We start from the raw sequence: 8,607 nt of genomic DNA, 5'->3' as shown, positions 1-8,607 counted from the left end.
TTGTTGGGGGGGGGGGATTGCTGTTACTGGATCAATATCACAGTTATTGGATCAATCAAAAACAGCCCAGAACATAACAAAAAAGTTTTTAAAAGTAGTGAAAAAGTAAAAAGTAATGAAAAGTAAAAAAGTAATGAAAAGGTAAAAAAGTAAGAAAAAAGTGAAAAAGTAATGAAAAAAAGTAAGTAAAAAGTAATACAAAATATAAAAGTAATTAAAAGGTGAAAAAGTAGTAAAAAAGTATTAATGGAAAAGTACAAAAGTAATGAAAAATTAAAATTAAAAGTAAAAAAGTAATTTAAAGTAAATTAATAATAAAAAGTACAAAAAGCAATAAAAAGTTAAAAAAAATAATAAAGTATTACATTTATTTAATTAAATGAAGTAAACCATATTTAAATCTCTAAGAAGTGGTAAAAAAGTAAAGAAAAAGTAATAAAGTAATGAAAAGTAAATAAGTAAGCTTCTCAGCCATTGGTCCTCTTCCTGTTTTAAAGTCTTTAATCAAGAGGCAACGTTTTTAATATGAAGGAACAATTAAAACACAAATATGCAAAATAGGCTATATATATATATATATATTTGTGGATTATTTGTATTATTATTTCCCCCCAGGGCTATCATATATATGTAGATATATATATATATGAGTCGCCATGATAGTTCCTCTGACTGTGGTGTTGAACATATTCTGTCACCATCTGGAGCAGAAGGGAACTGTCTACCTTTCTACTTTGAGACGTTGCTGCCTCTTTGTCGGTCCTCTGTCTGGATTGTGTGCGTCATGTCTGCAGGACTATCTTTCAATCTGTCTGAGCTCCATCTTCCAGCTGTCTACCATATTGACTAAATACCCTGATAAATCCCTGTGTTTTCATAGTATATTCACAATATGTACACACATACATAGAAGCATACACAAACACTCAAAACCAAGACAGTGGAGCGGTCCATTCCTCCAACTGCACTTCTATCAACATCCACAAGGGGTCATGAATACGTTGAAATGATTCTTCAGCAGTTTCTGATCCGCAGTCATTTTAATTCCTTTTATTTGGTGAGAGTCCTTGTTATGTGCTGTTATGTGAGAGGCACTAGGCCAGGGTTTTACGATTGTGAATCATACTATTCTATTACATGTAAGATCTCAATGCGAAATCACTAAACTGCAAAGAAGTGTTGAATAAACGAACATTTTAGACAAAAGTTTGAAATGTCAATTGTGTCATTCTGTTGGAAAGTCTTAAAATGTATTTTTCATTTAAGTTGTTTGTTGTTTGAGTCAATTTATAACCTCAACATGTATAGAAAAGTAATAAATGTATATGATCTAATTAGTTATTACCACCTAGTGGTGGAAGAATGACTCAAATATTTTGAGTACCAAATACAAAAAGGAAAAGTCCTATTCAAATGATCACTTCAGTAAGAGTATAGCAGAATTACCTTAGTATATACTTTAAGGATCCACAGTATACTCATTATGTAGATGAATCCAATCAGTGTAATGTATAGGCTATAATATTTTTGAATTATAATTATTGATACATTATTGTGAGGCCATACGTCACTTTAATGTTGAAGCATTATTAACTACTTGATAAACTACATCTGCTGGGAAGGTTGAGAATTTCCTCCAGAGGATCAACAAAGTGGTTTATTAATCTTACAAATCTAAATATTTGCCTCAGAAGAGTAGTTGAGTACCTCGGAATTATACTCAGATGCAATACTAAAGTACATGTACTTAATTACTTTCTACCACTGGGACAACCATGAAGGATTTTAATCACAAAGATTCACGAGAAGCTTATAGTCTTTTTACAAATAGAAAAAGGTGTATAAAGTGTGCTCTGCTCAAATTCCATGTATTCTATTTGAGTAAATCACCATTAAACGTATTAAATCTGCATGCAGCAGGTCGGGAGTGGGTAGCGTGAAACGTGCAACCAGTTGTATGAATCCAGCATCTTTCTCAAGCGTCGACAACATTGAAACAGAACTCCTTTTCCCACAATGCCTCACTCCCGAGTGCACGTGTCACCGCTGCCAGACTGAACGTCAATTTTTACCTTCGCATTGAAAATGCGGAAGGTTATGTTTTGATCGCCGTGTATTTATTTATTTATTTGTATGCGTGTTACTCCCATAACAAAAAAAGTTTTAAACCGAATCGCATGAAATTTGGTGGGATGATTGGTTATTATCCGGGGACCATTAGATAAGATTTTGGAATCAATCGGGTCAAAGGTCAAGGTCATGGATAAGTCAAAATCTTCTTTTTACCATAGCGCAGTCAATTATTATCCATTTGGCATGTAACTAATGCCAACATGTTCATAATTCAATGCCCAATCTTGTGATATGCGAAGGTATGCGCTCTACCGAGTGCCCATTCTAGTTTGGATTGGATTTAATCTATTGTCTATATATTTTGTTATATTTGTATTTGTTTTGTTTGTTTTTGGGGTAAAGCGTCAACTGACGGATTCGTACTCCAGAGGGTGGCGGTAATGCACCGATTATTTGGATGCCAACCGCCGTTAAAAAAGAAAAGGAAGGACTGAACGTCAATTTTTATTATAATATTTTATTATTTATTAGGGTCCTCGTTTTTATTTATTTGTTATTTTATTTATATATATATATATTTATATATATATATAATTTTTTTATTTTGTTTGTTTTGTTTGTTTTTGAGGGTAAAGCGTCAACTGACGGATTCGTACTCCAGAGGGTGGCGGTAATGCACCGATTATATGGATGCCAACCGCCGTTAAAAAAGAAGAAGAAGAAGAAGAAGGACTGAACGTCACATTCCTGCATTCCCTTTTTCCTCAGGACCTCGGAGTTGTCTGTTACCGCTAGATCGCTAATCCTCTTGCCCACTTTCCTTCTTTTTCTCGGGAGCACGCACACCCATGACACGGCGGATTTAACCTCCGGAGGTGATCCCGGGTTCGCCAGGAGTCTGCATCTCTCTTCGGGTGAGGATGTGTCTCATTGTTAAGCCCCGCGGAAGATGTCCGAGGGGTCGGGAGGGCAGTAGCCGCGGGGGGACCAGAGATAACCGTTCTTACCTCCGCGCGGTGGACGACGTGTGTTCGCCTCCACTGACGCACCTGTTGACAGAAGCGCGGTGGACGGGAGGCGGTGATCATTCGCAATTCGTGGCCTCTTTGTTTACTATTCCTCTTAATGACTAAGCTAAGGCTAGCCCCGGCTGGTTGGCCGCAACGCTTGCGTCACCTTTTGTTACCGGGGGTGAGACGCGCGGGCGCACGCGCCAGGGTGCGGAGGCGCCTCCAGGTGCGTCTTTGTTACTTTGACAGCTGACAACGCGGCGCGGTGAGTCGGGCGACGTTGAAGGTGTGCGAAGCTAACCGACGCGTCCGCTGCTCGGCATCCCCGGCGTGCGGGGCGTGGCTAGGAGCGCAAGACGACGCGCGCGCGCAGCTGATGGGCTCGCGGTGGTCAGGTGTCGAGGTCACCTTTGCGGTCCGTGTGGGTGCTGCGTGGGGGAACTCGCAGCACGGGAAGGAGGGCGGCCATTCAACGTGTGAGCCAGCCGTCGGTGAGCTGCAGCCTCACAACAAAGAGCCGCCGGTGTTACGGTTCAACCGGAGACCCTGTTAACTGGCGACCGAATGTATTCGGTTTGCATTCTGTTCACCTCATTAGTGTAGAGAACGAACTGGAGACGTGTTGCATGAATGCGAGAACCATCTCGTCATTGGGACTTAAAATCAATGCAATTGAACAGCATATCATGAGTGTGTGTGTATATATATATATATACACTACCGTTCAAAAGTTTGGGATCACACAGACAATTTCGTGTCTTCCATGAAAAATCACACTTTTATTTATCAAATGAATATAAAATAGTCAAGACATTGACAAGGTTAGAAATAATGATTAATATTTGAAGTATTAATTTTGTTCTTCAAACTTCAAGCTCAAAGGAAGGCCAGTTGTATAGCTTATATCACCAGCATAACTGTTTTCAGCTGTGCTAACATAATTGCACAAGGGTTTTCTAATCAGACATTAGTCTTCTAAGGCGATGAGCAAACACAATGTACCATCAGAACACTGGAGTGATCGTTGATAGAAATGGGCCTCTATACACCTCTGGAGATATTTCATTAGAAACCAGACGTTTCCACCTAGAATAGTCATTTACCACATTAACAATGTATAGTGTGGATTCTTTATTAATGTTATCTTTATTGAAAAAACAGTGCTTTTCTTTGAAAAATAAAGTCATTTCTAAGTGATCCCAAACTTTTGAACGGTACTGTATATGTGTGTGTATGTACGTGTGTGTGTATATGTATGTGTGGATATATGTATGTGTGTATATATATACTGTATATATGTGTGTATATATATATGTGTGTGTGTGTATATATATACATCTTTATTCCAGACTCATGGGTCCATAAAACAACAATCACAAATACAACAACAATTTATAAAATACAATACAAGGACACCGGTCCAGCCATTGCGGCCAAAAAAAATCGGGATTAAAAAACATACAAACATTTGTTCCATTGCTTCCAGAAACAAGACGATATGTATGTATATATGTATATATATATATATGTGTGTGTGTGTGTATATATATGAGTCCTGCCTGCTGTTTTCTTAAGTTTGCTCATAACATTCTGCAGATTCCTGCTGTTCAGACTCTGATTGCATCAGAGTGACTTCAGTGGGATGAAGGAATGTTTGCGGCTTCTCCAAGTCTCACACCGAGACCCTCCTGACCTAAAGGGATAGGATCGGTCACATTTATATGCACAAAATACAGCCCAAATGTGCATGAATTATCTTTAAAAAGGCATTCATGTGCTGTGGATAATGGCTTTGGGAATCAACCCAAGCCGCAATGGAGGCACACGCTAGTAGCATGCCGACTTGTAGGTCCGGTTCAGCAACTGTTCATATTAACTGTAAAGGGATGTTTAACTTGGCGTTGTGTCTGCCATGTTAAGTCTGCCCAGAGTGACGAGTCACTTGTCAACTTGTTCAACCTTTTGTGAACATCGTTAAAGGCAAACCCTGTGGAGATAATTAAAAATCAATGTTTTAAAGACTTTAATATCGGTAGATGGAATGTAATCATTGACCTGTATTGATCTTTCGTCAACTTAGACATAAGCTACTTTGTCGAAGTTATCCCCAATATGAAGAATTACTAGTTTGCCGAAACTTGCAGGACATTTTAGGGTATGTATGTACTTTGAAGTGCATGTGAGAAGCCACCACACATGTATCCAGCCATCGACTAAGTGATCAAGAAACCTAATTAAACTAGAACGGGCACTTGGTAGAGCGCATACCTTCGCATATCACAGGATTGGGCATTGAATTATGAACATTTTGGCATTAGTTGCATAGAAATTGACCGCGCTATGGTAAAAAGAAGATGTTGACCTTTTCATGACCTTGACCTTTGACCCGATCGATCCCAAAATCTAATCAAATGGTCCCCGGATAATAACCAATCATCCCACCAAATTTAATGCGATTCGGTTTAATACTTTTTGACTTATGCGAGTAACACGCATACAAATAAATAAATAAATACACGGCGATCAAAACATAACCTTCCGCATTTTCAATGCGTCGGTAACTAACATATGTGAGAGTGTAGAATCCACTAACTGATGTCAGAATAATGCAAAGATTTAGTGGTCTCGACGCTCGTGGCGTGAACACGGCGAATGGTCGAGCGAGAAAAATCGCTTCTCTTTTGGTGTGAACGCACCTTAACAGTCAGACCGTGTGATTCACTATTGAAGAAAACATATAGAGATGATGTGATGAATGATATTCCTTTATTCGTCCCACAGTCGGGACATTTCAAAAATAGCTTTTTCAATACATTTTTTCAATACATTTTCAAAAGTTTCAAAGATAGCAGGTGGTGTAAAGGTGAGGGCGGAAAGCCTTTATTTCAGCGCAGGAATGCCGAGTAGTTCTCTGGCAGATTACGTAGCCTCTGCTTTTTGGGGGGAAACAAGCAGTTGCCGCAGAACTATTGTCAGTCTTTCTCTGGCCGACCTTTTTGTTCTCCGAGCTACTTGTTTTGTTATCTCGCGTGTTCAACAATGGCTGCTGACGGACCTTTGTTGCCCCTCCTTTCACTTTTGTTGCCTCCGAACTTCGACCTCGTTGTGAAGCCCGTGAGCCGAGTTGCACATCCTCGCTCGTTTGCCACGGTTGTGTAATTTTGTATGTGGATCCGGACAGAACGGCATTGTTGGGCTCCCGTTCCACAGGACTGCACATGCCCATTGCTCTCCCATTGGGTCACTAAAGCGGCACAGGGGCACAATGGGGCATTTGTTTTAAGTGTACATCCACACACACTCGCCCCAGCAGCCTGTCCTCTACTCGGCTGCTCCTCTAGATTCGGGCCATTCAGCTCGAAACTGTGTGAGTAAACACATTCACTCACAGCGGCTCGCTCCAGTGACTGAGTGGGGGGGGGGGGGACTACAGATTATTGTTTAAATTGGGTTGCAATTTTCTCTCTAAACATATTCCTTAATTTGAGTGCTGTGAGCAACATTGCACCTGTGGCTGCATGCGTTTATAGTGACTTATATATATATTAGATATATATATATATTACATATATTTTTATATATATTATATATACATATAATTTATATTACATATATTTTTATATATATTACATATATTTATCTATATTACATATATTTTTATATATATTTATCTATATTACATATATTTTATATATATATCACAAATACTTTGTTCATTCTGCAGAAGAAGAGAGGCCACTCTCATCTTGTTCCAATGTCAGACTGGTCTGACACTCCTCTCCACAACGAAGGCTGACAAACCATTAAAGGACACCAAACAATACTAGACCCGAGATTCAAATGTGTTATTTGTCGCATAATGCTCATTTGCAGTTATATATTTCATTTAGTCTGTATGCTTTTACATTGTGTCTCTGACATGTATTTTAACGTTGTTCTCCCTTATTTCATTTGCTTTGTCTGTATGTTGTATTTGTAATCTTATGTTTTTAGGTTTTTCTTAACATCAGCATCATTGGAACTACAGATGAAAAATAGCCTCTTGGCTAACTGGGACATTTACTGAAATGTGTTCATCAATGTGCACTGTCCCTTATTAAATAAACCCAGTTAAATACTATATGTGCAGTACATTTGCGGGGGAGCTTACTCTTGAGGCTTTGCAAGGAAAGTTAAGTTGTGCAACTTTTTTTTCCGCAGTGCTACTCATTTCTTCACTTGGCTAACTTTCTTGTGTCAATATGCAAACATAGAGTTCATTATATAACAGCTCCTGTTCTGCTGTTGAATTTAACCTCTCAAAATACTGATCTGCTCGGTTTGGGTCGTGTGGATTATTCAGTTTAGTTTATTTGTAAAGCCCAATTTCACAAATTACAAATTTGTCTCGGAGTGCTTTACAATCTGTACACATAGACATCCCTGACCTTTGACCTCACATCGGATCAGGAACAACTCCCAAACAACCCTTCAGGGGGAAAAAGGGAAGAACCCTTCAGGAGAGAACAGAGGAGGATCCCTCTCCAGGATGGACAGGACAACAGATGTCATGTGACTATATGAACAATAGATGTCATGTGACTAGATGAACAATAGATGTCATGTGACCAGAAGGACAGATTAGAGTTAAAATACATTCAATGAATATGACAGTGGATGAATAGTTGGTAGTCGGCATATTCCACGATGGAGACCTCCACGATCCATCAGGCAGATGGAGGTAGAGAGGAGGAGTGGGCGGAGTCTCAACAGTGGGCGGAGTCTCAACAGTGGGCGGAGTCTCCGCTGCAGCAGAACGTGGAAGCTAAATGTGTGTCAGCCAGTGTTTTGTTGTAACAGCTGGTAGAGTTGAGGGAGAGCGAAGGGGTGGAGCCTGGGGAGGGGAGGAGTCGGGGAATGTGGGACTGAAGGAAGTAGGGGAAGGAGAGTGGGTCATACAGGTGTGTGTGTGTGTGTGTGTGTGGTCCATGGCAAAATGTCCCTCCAAGTCTCTCTCTCTCTCTGCCTCTTTGTGTGTGTGTGTGTCTCTCTCTCTTTGTGTGTGTGTGTCTCTCTCTCTCTCTCTTTGTGTGTATGTCTCTCTCTCTGTCTCTCTTTGTGTGTGTCTCTCTCTCTGTTTGTGTGTGTGTGTCTCTCTCTCTCTCTGTCTCTCTCTCTGTGTGTGTGTGTGTGTGTGTACGTATGCTACAAGCCAGTTAACCCACGAGAATATATATTTTCTGTTTGATGCCCACTGCAACAAACCGCTTCATCACTTCAACCTTTGTCTGCACTTACCTTTGTTTGATGCCTCCTCCTCATTCTGGAGCGGCAACCCTTCAATAAATAGTCGATGCACAGAAAATGAACCAGAAAACGTGTTTTATCGATTCCAGCTTCTCAGTTGAGGATATTTGATGTTGTTCCTTGTCTTCTATTTTATTACACACACAATACCGTTGCGTTTTTGACTAATGGTTGAGCTGAACAGGTAATTGGGCAGGCGTAAACTGTAATGGGCTTTTTTCCTTCTATTCTCTGACAT

At 39.9% G+C, this 8,607-nt stretch overlaps 1 protein-coding gene across 2 annotated transcripts in view; it reads left to right on the top strand.

The window, feature by feature from the left end:
- Positions 1–2,826: 2,826 nt before the first annotated feature.
- Positions 2,827–8,607, top strand: part of ctif (CBP80/20-dependent translation initiation factor) — a 64,193-nt gene continuing 58,412 nt past the window's right edge. For both annotated transcript variants that reach the window (XM_056432245.1, XM_056432244.1), the window contains exon 1: positions 2,827–2,987. The gene's annotated coding sequence lies outside the window, so the exon portion shown is untranslated. The remainder of the gene's footprint in view (positions 2,988–8,607) is intronic.

This window comes from Pseudoliparis swirei, chromosome 15 (genome assembly GCF_029220125.1).
Source record: "Pseudoliparis swirei isolate HS2019 ecotype Mariana Trench chromosome 15, NWPU_hadal_v1, whole genome shotgun sequence".
Taxonomy (NCBI): Eukaryota; Metazoa; Chordata; class Actinopteri; order Perciformes; family Liparidae; genus Pseudoliparis; species Pseudoliparis swirei.
Note: the sequence above shows the minus strand (reverse complement) of the source record. Positions and strands in the feature narration are given on the sequence as shown.